The 15,716-nt window shown below is 43.2% G+C and overlaps 1 protein-coding gene across 5 annotated transcripts in view; it reads left to right on the top strand.

The window, feature by feature from the left end:
* Positions 1-15,716, top strand: part of LOC144600483 (neurite extension and migration factor-like) — a 302,375-nt gene that overhangs the window by 35,525 nt on the left and 251,134 nt on the right. Inside the window, exon 2 of one of the 5 annotated variants that reach the window (XM_078412116.1) lies at positions 623-725. The exons of the other annotated variants lie outside the window; for them this stretch is intronic. The gene's annotated coding sequence lies outside the window, so the exon portion shown is untranslated. The remainder of the gene's footprint in view (positions 1-622; positions 726-15,716) is intronic. 5 annotated transcript variants of the gene reach the window in all.

Raw genomic sequence — 15,716 nt, 5'->3', positions numbered from 1 at the left:
CGGTGTGGACCCGATGGGCCGAAAGGGCCTGTTTCCGCGCTGTATCTGTAAACTAAACTAATAGCGTTCTCTGTGATTATAATGCTATTGAAGGTTGTGAGGGCTGGATGGGCTGGTGTGTGGTGGTGAACATTCTCCAGTTTATTTATCTGAATAATGGTAGTCCATGTGTTATTTGGTCAGGGCATTATTCAAATCCTTCTGTTGACCCCTCTATACAAGATAGGGACCAATACAAAGTACATCTTACCTCAAAATTCACCAATGGTACTTCTTTTAAACAACCTTATCACACAGTCTCCTAATTTTCCTCTGGTGGTCTAATGCCATGTTTATTTTAATTGGCAACTCTGACATTTTGAATGGAGCCTTTTAGTCCTAATTAAATCTGCTTTACCAGGAAACGTCCCCAATGACTTGCTTCACCAAACTGGTCGCTCATGTTTGGGTGATCTCAAGCCCCAGTCTCTGTGCTTCCCATTAGTTCATGATTGGCTTCTCACTCTGATGATGGTTAAGATGTGAAGGGTGGCCATGCCCATGAATTTTCAGACTGTACTTGAGACCAATTTTGGACCATCTTTCTACTTAGTGTGTCACATTATTCTTAATCTTGGTGCAGTGGCTGGCATCAGGGAATTCCCAAGAAGCATTCCCCACCTCTATCTACAAAAGACAAACATGGAGGGAGAAACTGAAAGGAACCACCTCTGGCAGATTTTGAGGTAAGATGGACTTTGCATTGGTCCTGAACTTGTATACAAAAGGGGTGGCAGAGTGGTGCAGCGGCAGAGTTGCTGTCTTACAGCGCCAGAGACCTGGGGTTGATCCTGACGATGGGTGCTGTCTGTACGGACTTTGTACATTCTCCCTGTGACCTGTGTGGGTTATCTCTGGGATCTCTGGTTTCATCCTGGACTCCAAAGACGTAGGTTATTCGGCTTGGTATAATTGTAAATTGTCACTGGTGTGTGTAGGACAGTGTAAGTGTGTGGGATTGCTGGTCAGCATGAAAGCAGTGGGCCAAAGGGCCTGTTTCCATGCTGTATCTCTAAACTAAACTAAAAATAATGATCCTACCCTGGGTGACGTATTGCAATGAATCCTCTGGTAGTTTTGCTTTGCAATAATTTTCAATGAATACAGAAACATGAGCAATGAGGAGGCCAGATTTCTTTATTATACAGTATTCATTATTTTTTTCAAGGTCTGGATTGCACTGTTAGGACCATCATTTATCATCCGTTAGTAATGTTAGCTGAGAAACTGGTGGTGTGCTGCCTTCTTGACCACATTCAGTCCTTTCGCTGAAGGTACTGTCACATAGCTATTACATATGGAGTTTGGTGTCGATAACAAAATGGTAATGTGCCAATAGTGTCGCTCCCATGTTCATCTTACTGCAAGATGCTGTTGGCTCTGAGTATCCATTGTTTGCTGTCATTCATAGAGGATGTGCACACACACGAGGAGATAATACCTTTAGTCTCCTTCACACGTGATGGGTGTGGAACTGATGAAACATGAGCTGCTGGACCTCCTGACAGGTGCATTTTAACAATGCATCTTTCAATAGGCCGACTTGGTAGTTTCCTATAAATGTTCTTATTGTTAAGAGAGATTTAACCATAGTATTTTGTTTATTTCAATTTTAACCTACATACATTCTTATGATAGCAAAGGGATAGTCAACGTTTCCGTATTCAGAACTCATTCACTTTGGCCCAACTTGCCCACACTGGCCAACATGTCCCAGCTACACCAGTCCCACCTGCGTACGTTTGGTTCATATCCTTCCAAACCTGCCCTAACCAGGTACCTGTCTAACTGATTCTTAAACGTTGGGATAGCCCCTGCCTCAACTACCTCCTCTGGCAGCTTGTTCCATACACCCACCACACTTCGTGTGGAACACAAGAAAAATTACAAAAAGGAATCAAATTAGAAACATTTCAACTGCCTTGGGCAATGGGCTTGCAAGAAATGTAAATAAACATTTCAATGTGATGAGTACCATGCCTTGAAACAGTGTGCAAAGCTTCGAGTCACCATCCTGTCCAATCTGGTTTTATTCAGGGGCAAAGGTCCCTGATCAATTAAAAATATTGTGCTGAATTTTTGCATAAATGATGACGTCATAGGTCTTGCCACTGACTTCAAAATACTTTGAACTAAGGGCGGCATGGTGGTGCAGCGATAGGAAGCGGTAGAGTTGCTGCCTTACTGCACCGGAGACCCGGGTTTGATCCTGACTACGGGTATTTTCTGTGTGGAGTTTGTACGTTCTCCCCGTGACCCTCGTGGGTTTCCCCCGGGATCTCTTGTTTCCTCTCACACGCCAAAGACATACAGGTTTGTAGGTTAATTGGCTTAGGTATAATTGTAAATTATCCCTAGTCTGTGTAGGACCGTGTTAGTGTGTGGGGATCGCTGGTCAGCGCGAACTCGGTGGGCCGAAGGGCCTGTTTCTGCGCTGTGGAAACGAAACTAAATTAAACTAAGATTTATTGAAATTTGTGGATGTTCTTCCAATGTTGCTTTCAGTTTAAGGGGATCCCTGGTGTACAGCAACTGCAATGTCATTAAGTTAGCTAAGCAGCTCATCTCATTGAAGTTTCTCTGGGACATCAAACCAAGTTAAAAAAAAAAAGAACAATTTTTGTGTAATATTTTGAACAGCTTACAGAACACAAAATAAAGATTGGAATAGTTAATTAGTTTAGTTAACACTAGCACTAGAATATGATATTAAAATAGAAAATGAAAGATAATTTTTTATTACAAAAATAATATATCTAAAAATGCTTTGTATTTTGAATGAAACAATTGAGGGAATTATGATCCACATCCAGAAAAAATTGGATTTTAAGTCCAGAGTGGTGGGTAATAATAATGCCACAGTATGTTGCAGAAAAACTTGATCATTCCTCATTATATTATAGTACATTTATAATGACAGTTCATGTTAACCTGAAATTTCCATCAGTTGAAAGACGAGGTATCTGTGAATGAGTGCAGACACACACCAACTTGGGGATTCACGTTCAATTCCATGCATGCATAGAATTCCTAAAATGAGGTCAGTGTCACACGGAATTGTGGTGAAAACATAGTTTTACTGTTGTAACTCTCTCAAGTTCTGAGACGTTACTACAGCCAGTGTAAAACAAATTCTGTTGTGTGGATACGTCTTCGCAATTTATTGTAATACGCTTTGTTTAACACTTTGTCTAAAGTCCTCCGCTTCGATGCCAGTATTTTCGAAACAGATATTTTAAGCAGTTGATTGGTTTGCCTTTTTAGTTTTATTGCCAAACATTCTTGGGTTGCACATTTTTGATTTGTATTTTTTAACATTAATGAATGGTGGTTTTTTTCTGACTACTCATTTGCAACTTCCATCAATAAAGATAAAAACCTGAGCCAATCAGCTGGATTCAGTTTGCACTTGCAATTTGCACAATATGATAGAAAAATGTGCAGGCTTGCCATTGTGGAGACGGTATGGGAGGAGTTTTTTGCTTTGTATTTTACAAAGTAAGCTCACACATTGTTGTATGAATAGACAATTGAACTTGCCATCCAAAGTCAAAATAAACCGTGTTGCACCTTCTGATTAGCCTTTTTATAGGTACTTCATATAACTCTATTGTGTGTGTATAAACTGGTTTAAAAGCAGTTGTCAAATGTAGGCATGATTTGTTCTGCTCTGCAATGACCCTAATCTCTCCTTCCCATTATGTGCTGCTCACTGTTAGCAAAATTATGTGCAAGACCATTTTCTCTTCGCCAGACTACTGCATGCATAAGAGCAACCTGAGACACTGCAGACTGATGCAATAGAGTATGTTGAAGGTGGCCAGTTAGTTAGCCCTTCATGCACATGTCAGATCATTCTGGCAGGCAGGTTTGCTGGTGTGACACCTGTGGCTTTAAACTAAGTAGTGGGGGGGAGGGGTTAACAAATTGTGAATATGAAGATGAGGTAAAAAAAGGGAATACAAGAGATATTGCAAAAGACTCTCGGAAGAATGGGAACAGAAGTTCTAGAGGGGAAAAGAAATGAAGGGCAGGGTCAATTGTGACCGATGTGAGAGGGGAGGTAAATACAGAAGTTAAAGTGTTGTACTTAAATGCGCGTAGTATAAAAAATAAAGTGGATGAGCTTGAGGCTCAGTTAGTCATGGGCAAGTATGATGTTGTAGGGATCACTGAGACATGGCTACAAGAGGACCAGGGCTGGGAACTGAATATTCAGGGGTACACAACGTATAGAAAAGACAGACAGGTGGGCAGAGGGGGTGGGGTTGCTCTGATGGTAAGGAATGATATTCATTCCCTTGCAAGGGGTGACATAGAATCAGGAGATGTTGAATCAGTATGGATAGAAATGAGAAATTGTAAGGGTAAAAAGACCCTAATGGGAGTTATCTATAGGCCCCCAAACAGTAGCCTCGACATAGGGTGCAAGTTGAATCAGGAGATAAAATTGGCGTGTCAAAAATGTAATGCTACGGTGGTTATGGGAGATTTCAACATGCAGGTAGACTGGGAAAATCAGGTTGGAAATGGACCCCAGGAAAGAGAGTTTGTAGAGTGCCTTCGAGATGGATTCTTAGAACAGCTTGTACTGGAGCTTACCAGGGAGAAGGCAATTCTGGATTTAGTGTTGTGTAATGATCCTGATCTGATAAGGGGACTAGAGGTAAAAGAGCCATTAGGAGGCAGTGATCACAACATGATAAGTTTTACTCTGCAAATGGAAAGGCAGAAGGGAAAATCGGAAGTGTCAGTATTACAGTATAGCAAAGGGGATTACAGAGGCATGAGGCAGGAGCTGGCCAAAATTGACTGGAAGGAGGCCCTAGCAGGGAAGACGGTAGAACAGCAATGGCAGGTATTCCTGGGAATAATGCAGAGGTTGCAGGATCAATTTATTCCAAAGAGGTGGAAAGACTCTAAGGGGAGTAAGAGACACCTGTGGCTGACAAGGGAAGTCAGGGACAGCATAAAAATTAAGGAGAGGAAGTATAACATAGCAAAGATGAGTGGGAAGACAGAGGATTGGGACTCTTTTAAAGAGCAACAAAAGTTAACTAAAAAGGCAATACGGGGAGAAAAGATGAGGTACGAGGGTAAACTAGCCAATAATATAAAGGAGGATAGCAAAAGTTTTTTTAGGTACGTGAAGAGGAAAAAAATAGTCAAGGCAAATGTGGGTCCCTTGAAGACAGAAGCAGGGGAATTTATTATGGGGAACAAAGAAATGGCAGACGAGTTAAACCGTTACTTTGGATCTGTCTTCACTGAGGAAGATACACACAATCTCCCAAATGTTCTAGGGGCCGGAGAACCTAGGGTGATGGAGGAACTGAAGGAAATCCACATTAGGCAGGAAATGGTTTTGGGCAGACTGAAGGCTGATAAATCCCCAGGGCCTGATGGTCTGCATCCCAGGGTACTTAAGGAGGTGGCTCTAGAAATAGTGGAAGCATTGGAGATCATTTTTCAATGTTCTATAGATTCAGGATCAGTTCCTGTGGATTGGAGGATAGCAAATGTTATCCTACTTTTTAAGAAAGGAGGGAGAGAGAAAACGGGTAATTATAGACCAGTTAGTCTGACATCAGTGGTGGGGAAGATGCTGGAGTCAATTATAAAAGACGAAATTGCTGAGCATTTGGATAGCAGTAACGGGATCATTCCGAGTCAGCATGGATTTACGAAGGGGAAATCATGCTTGACAAATCTACTGGAATTTTTTGAGGATGTAACTAGGAAAATTGACAGGGGAGAGTCAGTGGATGTGGTGTACCTCGACTTTCAGAAAGCCTTCGACAAGGTCCCACATAGGAGATTAGTGGGCAAAATTAGGGCACATGGTATTGGGGGTAGGGTACTGACATGGATAGAAAATTGGTTGACAGACAGAAAGCAAAGAGTGGGGATAAATGGGGCCCTTTCGGAATGGCAGGCAGTGACCAGTGGGGTACCGCAAGGTTCGGTGCTGGGACCCCAGCTATTTAAGATATACATTAATGACTTAGACGAAGGGATTAAAAGTACCATTAGCAAATTTGCAGATGATACTAAGCTGGGGGGTAGTGTGAATTGTGAGGAAGATGCAATAAGGCTGCAGGGTGACTTGGACAGGTTGTGTGAGTGGGCGGATACATGGCAGATGCAGTTTAATGTAGATAAGTGTGAGGTTATTCACTTTGGAAGTAAGAATAGAAAGGCAGATTATTATCTGAATGGTGTCAAGTTAGGAGGAGGGGGAGTTCAGCGAGATCTGGGTGTCCTAGTGCATCAGTCAATGAAAGGAAGCATGCAGGTACAGCAGGCAGTGAAGAAAGCCAATGGAATGTTGGCCTTCGTAACAAGAGGAGTTGAGTATAGGAGCAAAGAGGTCCTTCTACAGTTGTACCGCGCCCTGGTGAGACCGCACCTGGAGTACTGTGTGCAGTTTTGGTCTCCAAATTTGAGGAAGGATATTCTTGCTATGGAGGGCGTGCAGCGTAGGTTCACTAGGTTAATTCCCGGAATGGCGGGACTGTCGTATGTTGAAAGCCTGGAGCGATTGGGCTTGTATACACTGGAATTTAGAAGGATGAGGGGGGATCTTATTGAAACATATAAGATAATTAGGGGATTGGACACATTAGAGGCAGGAAACATGTTCCCAATGTTAGGGGAGTCCAGAACAAGGGGCCACAGTTTAAGAATAAGGGGTAGGCCATTTAGAACGGAGATGAGGAAGAACTTTTTCAGTCAGAGAGTGGTGAAGGTGTGGAATTCTCTGCCTCAGAAGGCAGTGGAGGCCAGTTTCGTTGGATGCTTTCAAGAGAGAGCTGGATAGAGCTCTTAAGGATAGTGGAGTGAGGGGGTATGGGGAGAAGGCAGGAACGGGGTACTGATTGAGAGTGATCAGCCATGATCGCATTGAATGGCGGTGCTGGCTCGAAGGGCTGAATGGCCTACTCCTGCACCTATTGTCTATTGTCTATCTTTGAATATATGATTACACCTACCTCTCATATTTCGTTTCTGCAATCAACCCATCACCACCCTGAAGGCAGACAAGAAGCTGGAACAACTCAGCGTCTCTGGATAGAAGGAATGGGTGACGTTTCAGGTCAAGACCCCTCTTCAGACTGGTTTGGGAGAAAGGAAACGAGAGATATAGACGATGATGTAGAGAGATAAAGAACAATGAATGAAGAAAGATATGCAAAAAAGTAACGATGATAAAGGAAACAGGCCATTGTTAGCTGTTTGTAGGGTGAAAATGAGAAGCTGGTGCGACTTGGGTGGGAGAGGGAGAGAGAGAGAGAGAGAGGGAGTGCCCTGCAATGTTTTCCATTTCAAACATATGCCCAATTCCTTCTAGAAAGTTATTGTAAAGTCAAGTCAAGTCAAGTCAAATTTATTTGTCACATACACATACACGATGTGCAGTGAAATGAAAGTGGCAATGCCTGCGGATTGTGCACAAAAAAGAATTACAGTTACAGCATATAAATAAAGTTAATAAGTTACTATAGTGTAGACAAAAATTTAGTCTCTGGGGTTATAAAAGTTGACAGTCTTGATGGTCTGTGGGAAGAAACTCCGTCTCATCCTCTCCATTTTCGCAGCGTGACAGCGGAGGCGTTTGCCTGATCGTAGCATCTGGAACAGTCCGTTACTGGGGTGGCAGGGGTCCCTCATGATCTTGCTTGCTCTGGATCTGCACCTCCTGATGTATAGGTCCTGCAGGGGGACGAGTGTAGTTCCCATGGTGCGTTCTGCCGAATGCACTACTCTTTGCAGGGCCATCCTGTCCTGGGCAGAGCTGTTCCCAAACCAGACTGTAATGTTGCCGGACAGGATGCTCTCTACAGCCCCAGAGTAGAAGCAATGAAGGATCCTCAGAGACACTCTGAATTTCCTCAGTTGTCTAAGGTGGTAAAGGCGCTGCTTTGCCTTACCCACCAGTGCGGCAATGTGCGTTGCCCACGTCAGATCCTCTGTGATGCGGACTCCCAAGTATTTAAAACTGCTCACCCTATCCACAGTAGACCCATTTATCTCCAGTGGCGTGTACGTCCTTGGATGTTTAGCCCTTCTGAAGTTAAGTTAAGTATCCTGCCTCCACTACCCATCTGGTGTATTCCAGAACATATCAACTTGATGCATGGGTTTTAACTTCTCCATGGCCAGCGACCTGATGCTCCGTAACAGATCCTTCTGCCACTGGAACGGCTTCTGCTCTTGGTTAGAACATTCTGCAAAGGTTTGAGCATTACCTTTAAATGTCACCTTCCTTTCTCTGCCTTAAAACCCACTATTTCTGCAGTCCTTCTACTGAAGTAAAGTTCCACATCCCTGCTTAAGCACAAGTGCAAATATGAACTTGCAATCTAAGAGCAGGAGTATGCCACTCGGCCCCTCAAGCCTGTTCCACCATTTAATAAGTTGATGGCTGATCACTTTCATCTATCTGCAGTAATGTTTCTCCTCCCACCCCACCCCCAACCAACCATTTTGCCCCACCCCTCTGAACCCCTTCAAATCCTATTGTCTATAGGTGGAGTAGTTGATAGTGAGGTAGATTTTCAAAGTCTACAGAGAGACTTGGGCCTTTTGGAAGGGTGGGCTGAAAGATGGCAGATGGAGTTTAATGCTGATAAGTGTGAGGTGCTGCATTTTGGTAGGACAAATCAAAATAGGACGTACAGGGTAAATGGTAGGGAATTGAGGAATGCAGTGGAACAGAGGGATCTGGGAATAACTGTGCATTGTTCCCTGAAGGTGGAATCTCATGTGGATAGGGTGGTGAAGAAGGCGTTTGGTATGCTTGCCTTTATAAATCAGAGCATCGAGTATAGAAGTTGGGATGTAATGTTGAAATTGTACAGGGCATTGGTGAGGCCAAATCTGGAGTATGGTGTGCAGTTCTGGTCGCCAAATTATAGGAAGGATGTCGACAAAATGGAGAGGGTACAGAGGAGATTTACTAGAATGTTGCCTGGGTTTCAGCACTTAGGCTACAGAGAGAGGTTGAACAGGTTGGGTCTTTATTCTTTGGAGCGTAGAAGGTTGAGGGGGGACTTGATAGAGGTTTTTAAAATTTTGAGAGGGACGGACAGAGTTGACGTGGGTAGGCTTTTCCCTTTGAGAGTGGGGAAGATTCCAACAAGGGGACATAGCTTCAGAATTGAGGGACAAAGGTTTAGGGGTAACATGAGGGGGAACTTCTTTACTCAGAGGGTTGTGGCTGTATGGAATGGGCTTCCGGTGGAAGTGGTGGAGGCTGGCTCGATTTTATTATTTAAGAGTAAATTGGATAGGTATATGGATAGGAGGGGATTGGAGGGTTATGGTCTGAGTGCAGGTAGATGAGACTAGGTCAGGGAGAATGGTCGGCGTGGACTGGTAGGGCCGGACAGGCCTGTTTCCATGCTGTAGTTGTTATATGTTATATGTTATTGTATTCGCTGGAGTTTAGAAAGATGAGAGGGGGATCTTATAGAGATGTATAAAATCCATAGGGGAACTGGACAAGCTAGATGCAGGAAAATGTTCCCAATGTTGGAGGAGTCCAGAACCAGGGGTCACGGTCTAAGAATAAAAGGGATGCCATTTAAAACTGAGGTGAGAAGGAACTTTTTCACCCAGAGAGTTGTGAATTTGTGGAATTCTCTGCCACAGAGGGCAGTGGAGTCCAAATCACTGGATGAATTTAAGTTAGAGAGAGCTCTAGGGGCTAGTGGCATCAAGGGATATGGGGAGATGGCAGGCACGGGTTACTGATTGTGGATGATCAGCCATGATCACAATGAATGGCGGTGCTGGCTGGAAGGGCCGAATGGCCTCCTCCTGCACCTATTTTCTCTCTATGTCTATGTCTAAATCAAATGTCTATATACTCTGCTTTAACAAATGGTCACACGGTGCTTCCAGTATCCTTTTGAGAAGATTCACAACCCAATTAGATAAATAATTTGGCCTCATCCCTGGCTTAATTGGACAACCTCTCGTTTTCAAGCAATGACCCCTAATTGTAGATTCACACACAAGGGAATATTCTTACCACATCCATCCTATATTGAATGTTTCGATTAATTCCCCTCTCACGCTTCTAAACTCCAACAGATACAAACAAGCCTAGCCCATCCAACCTTTCCACATGTGGCAAATCATCCATTACAGATATTAGTCCAGTAAACCTTTTCTGAACTACTTCCAACACATTAGCATCCTTCCTTAAATGTGGTGACCATTACTGTACACAGTACTCCAGATGGATCTCATCAGTGCTCGACATAATTGAAACATAACCTTCCTACTTTTTTTTATTCAATCCATCTGGCAATAAACACACAGTTGGCTTTTGTAATTACTTGCCCCCCCCCCCCCCCCCCCGGTAGATTAACATTCTGCAAAGTGTGCACACAGGCACCTAGATCCCTCTGTGCTGCAGAGTTCTGTTGCACTGTCAGTAGAGAGAGTCATGGATCTATGCAGCATGGAAATAGGGCCTTCAGTCCACCATGTCCATGCCAACCAAGTCAGCGTTCTAGGCTAGTCCCTTTGCCAGCATTTGGCCCATATCTCTCTTAACCCATCCTATCCGGATATCTGTCAAAATGTCATTTGAAAGTTGTAATTCTATTGCTTCCTCTGGCAGCTCATTCCAGATGTGGACTCTGAGTGACAAAGTTGCCCCTGAAGTCTCTCTTAAATCTCTCCCCTCTCACATTAAGCCTATGCCCTCTACTCTTAGAATATTTAAATATATTTTGTTTAATCTCTCAATTTCTGCTTTGAGCAGGCTTAGCAACTGACATTCCACAGCCCTTTGGAAAGAAGAATCCCAAGGGTTTGTTGGCCTCATCATGAAGAAATATCATCTAGGCTCTGTCCAGAATAGCCACTCCGTTATTTCCAAGCTATGATCCGTGGTACGAGAGTAATTGAGGGGAAATGCCAACTCTGCAACTTCTCCACCAAGTCTTGTGAGAATATTGCATATTCAATGAGATTACCCCTCATTCTTCTAAACACGAGTTTTGACTTAATCTGTCCTCGCATGCCAGACCCGCTACTGTAGAAATCAATTTGATGAAGCTTCTTAGTACATCCTCTTTCAAAAATATTCTCCCTAGGATAGGGAGACCAGCCCCTATTGGAGCTGAGTTTTGTATTCAGTGATTTTTCAACGATAAACTTGTACAAAACCTTGAAATCATTCCTCAAATTGGATGCAATACTCAAGCTGAGGCCAAAACTATGATTCAAAAAGCTTGTTATTATATTTAGGTGTTCCTGTACTCTAACTCCATGGATGAAACCGAAGATTCCATTTGCTTTTGTTTATATAAACAAAAACGGTTGACTCCAATGTATATTAACAATGCAACTGGAAAACTACCAGGCAGGAAATTGTGGAGATCTCTGAGAGGAATCAATGAATGTCTGCACTTGGCAAGCCAATTCAAATAATTCAAATTGGAGGATCAGCGCCTCATATTGTGCTTGGGTAGCTTACACCCCAGCGGTATCAACAGTGACTTCGCTAACTTCAAGTAACCCTTGCGTTCCCTCTCTCTCCATCCCTCCCTCTTCCCATTTCTCCAAGCAGTCTGACTGTCCGACTACATTTTATCTCTGTTTACTTTGTTGTTACCTTCTCCCAGCTAACAGTGATCTATTCTACGTTCCTTAATCTACATCCCCTTGGTCCCATTTTCACACCATATACTTCCTTATCTATGTATCCATTCCTTCTATCCAGAGATGCTGCCTGTCCCGCTGAGTTACTCCAGCATTTTGTGCCCATCTTCAATTTAAACAAGCATCTGCAGTTTCTTCCTGCACAAGTAAGTACCATATCTGATCTGATCTTACTAATTGAAGTGGGCAAGTTGTCTCTCCTGGAGTACATAGTTTGGTTGACCTAGCAGTGTGCAGTAATCTGTGCAGAGATCACTGGTGGTAGCCTGGCATGGTCCAGAGGCTCAGACACTGAGAGTAATTAAAAGCTTGACCTTGACGAGCAAAGCAGGCCAGGCACAGTTGTGGGTGTTTTTTTGTGTGGTCTTGGATTCAAGCAAGGACAAAGGATACGGCTTGAAGTTGGCCCTCTAAATAGCAGAGTTTCAGTGGAATAGAAGTTAGTAAAACAAAAACATAAATTGAGAAAGGACATTCTTGCTATTGAGGGAGTGCAGCGTAGGTTCACCAGGTTAATTCCCGGGATGGCGGGACTGTCATATGATGGAAGCATGGAGCGACTGGGCTTGTATACACTGGAATTTAGAAGGATGAGAGGGGATCTTGTAGAAACATATAAAGTTATTAAGGGATTGGGCACATTAGATCCAGGAAACATATTCCCGATATTGGGGGAGTCCAAAACTAGGGGCCACAGTTTAAGAATAAGGGGTAGGCCATTTTGAACGGAGATGAGGAAAAATTCACACAGAGTTGTGAATTTGTGGAATTCTCTGCCTTGGAAGGCAGTGGAGGCCGATTCAGTGAATGCATTCAAAAGAGAGTTAGATAGAGCTCCTGGGGCTAGTGGAATCAAGGGATATGGGGAGAAGGCAGGAACGGGGTACTGATTGTGGATGATCTGCCATGATCATATTGAATGGCGGTGCTGGCTTGAAGGGCCGAATGGCCTAATCCTGCACATATTGTCTATGTATCTATGTATCAATGTAAACGTTTATTTGTTCAAAAAAGGTTAGTAAAACCTTGCTCTCTTGTAAATATGAATTGTTATTTTACAGACTGGTGAGGTTGAAACAGGTGGTTCTCACTGGAAATGAAGTTTGGTTTACAGCACACATACCTTTTGGTCAATGCCTTCCTCTCCAGCTAATCTCATCAACATTTTCAACCCTCCAGTTTATCTATCTTTAAACGTGGAGAAGCCAGCCATCTCTCTGAATCCTTGTCCTGTTGAATTCCATATTTTGACCACTCTCTGGGTGAAGAAGGTTCTCCTGAATTCCCACTTGGATGGTTCAGTGACTCCCACATTAAATGCCCTTGCTTTGTTCTCTCCACAAATTAAAATATCTTTGTTTACCCCTTGGTCTTTTTTCTTTCCCCAGAGTAAAGAGCTGCAACCTCTTTAGTTCTTCTAATGTTAACTTTTTTGTTGCATCTACTATGTTTTGTCATCTTTTTTTATAATATGGACACAAGAACGTAGCACATATTTTGGAATGCCATGCTAACCAAGGTTTTTCATACATTTACCTTTACCTTCACTTTTCAGTTCAGTCTCTGAGGTTTCTTCCTGCTTTTTGTTGAATGACTTAAAGTCATCCAGCATGGAAGCAGGCCCTTCGGCCCAACTTGCCCATGCTGACCACGATGCCCAATTTGACACCAGTCCCACCTGCCTGCCATTGGCCTATATATCCCTCTAAACCTTTCCCATCCCTGGACCTGTCCAAATGTCTTTTCAATGTTGTTATAATACCTGCAAATGTTGTTATTGTGCCAAGGAAAAAAACTGCAGATGCTGGTTTAAATCGAAGGTAGACACAAAATGCTGGAGTAACTCAGTGGGACAGGCAGCATCTCAGGAGAGAACTTCTTCAGAGAGAGTCTGAAAAAGGGTCTTGACCCAAAAAGTCACCCTTTCCTTCGCTGCCTGATGCTGCCTGACCTGCTGAATTACTCCAGCATTTTGTGTCTACCTTTGTTATAGTGCCTGCTTGATTAAACTGTTTCGCTAATTTTGGTCTCTACATTTGGTATCCCTGAGGGCTCTGCCATCCTTTGCCCCAATTAGCCATGAACCGATCACCGCTTTATCTTTCTTTCCAAAATGTATCAGCTCTTAAATTTGTTTATCATTTTTGAAATTAATTTGCTAATTTCTTGTCTGTTCCGCAAGTTTGTAGTTTGTCTGTTTTCCAGTGTTTTAGTCCCAGTTCTGCTCTGAGCTAACCTACACCCCATTTTCTCCCTAATTATATGTCACCCACGCATTTTGAAAATGTACCTCTGAATTGAGTACTATTATTTTTTGCGAATGATGAACAAGGCACCTTTCCTCAATTTGCCAATTGGATTTTTTTCTGTCTCCTTCCTGCTATATCGTGGTTCTTGTAATCACTAAGCATTGCATCCTGACGCTACCCAAAGAAATGTTGGATCATAATTAGGTCCTGCATGCAGTAGATTAGATTTGATACTTTTATTGTCACATATCATATCATGTGACAAGTCAAAGTGAGATGCTTTGTTTTGAATACCTCGGTATACAAAGAGTCGTCACGCAACGTAAAGGGCACCAACAATTTTACAAAATACCCCCTTTTTTTGCCCCAATGGTCCCACCCTTCACCCCCCTTACATCTGCCTCCCCCCCTCGTTCTCGGTGGCCGCCCCACACCGGGAGAGTCTGCTGACCAAACATACTTCTGCATTTGTTTCTCACCATGCACAACTCCCCTGTCGCATGATGCAAATAATTGACACATCGGGTCATACAGGACACTTGGCACAGAAGCAGGCAATTCGGCCCGACCAGTCAATGATGGTTATTACGCAACCTAGCCTCCTCCACATATTTACTTTTTTTTTTAAGGACCAGGAAGGAGATCGTTCGGTCTATTGTTTCTATAGCAATTCTTGCAATATTCCCATCAATTCCATTCCCCTTTATTTCCCTGTAACCTATTCTCTATCACATGCCCTGCACCTTCCCCCAATTTCCCTGCCAACCACCCACACTAGCAGTTATTTACAGTGGCCAGTTAACCCACTTTCATGTATTGGGGATTTCGGAGAAGATAGATCAGCCCATGGAAGCTCATTGAGTCAAAGGGAGAACAAACTGGCCTCATACTGACTAAATCAGAGATGAGAATCGAACTAGGGTCACTGCAGGTGTGTGGCAGCAGCACTATTCTTCTTGTGATCAACTGGGTTTTCTCTGGGTGTTCCAGTTTCCTCCCACATTTCAAAGATGTGCAAGCTTGCATGTTAATTGGCTTCCGTAAGTTGTCGCTGGTGTGTTGGATAGAAATAGTGTACGGGTGATCATTAGTCACCATGGACTTGTGGGCCAAAGAGCCTGTTTCCACACTATATCTCTAAACATCTACATTCTCAACCAAATAGCTGATATAAGCCACGAGTCACATGCCTCCAGTCTGAAAAGCAACTTTCCACCATCACCCTCTGCTTTTTTCCATGAAGCCATTCCTCTATTCAGTCAGCTAGCTCTCATGCGATCTAGCCTTCCAGAGCAACCTACCATGCAGAACCTTATCAAATGGGTTGTTAAAGTGCATTTAGACAACGTCAGCTTTGCCCTCATCGACCTTTTCGGTTACTTCAAAAAAGCTCAATCAGGTTTGTGAGGCACAGTCTCCCATATATAAAACCGTACTGGTTTTATACCTAATCAGCCCCAGTCTATCGAAATGCATATATATCTGATCCCTCAGAATCCTTGCCAGTAATTTGCTGACCACAGATGTTAGGTTCACTGGTCTATAGTTCCCAGGCTTTTCTATGCAGCCCTTAAATAGAACCACACCATTAGCCACCCTCCAGTCTGTCGGCACTTCACTGGTATCTAATGATGAGTCTTATTTCTCAGTCTCTTGCAATTACTTCTCTAACTTCCCCCAATCTCCTCGGATATATCTGCTCAGGCCCAGGAGATTTATCTATGTTCATACTCTGGACATCCAGCACCA

This window comes from Rhinoraja longicauda, chromosome 15, assembly GCF_053455715.1.
Source record: "Rhinoraja longicauda isolate Sanriku21f chromosome 15, sRhiLon1.1, whole genome shotgun sequence".
NCBI classification, from domain to species: Eukaryota; Metazoa; Chordata; class Chondrichthyes; order Rajiformes; family Arhynchobatidae; genus Rhinoraja; species Rhinoraja longicauda.
The sequence above is the reverse complement of the archived record's forward strand: the minus strand, read 5'-3'. Positions and strand labels throughout refer to the sequence as shown.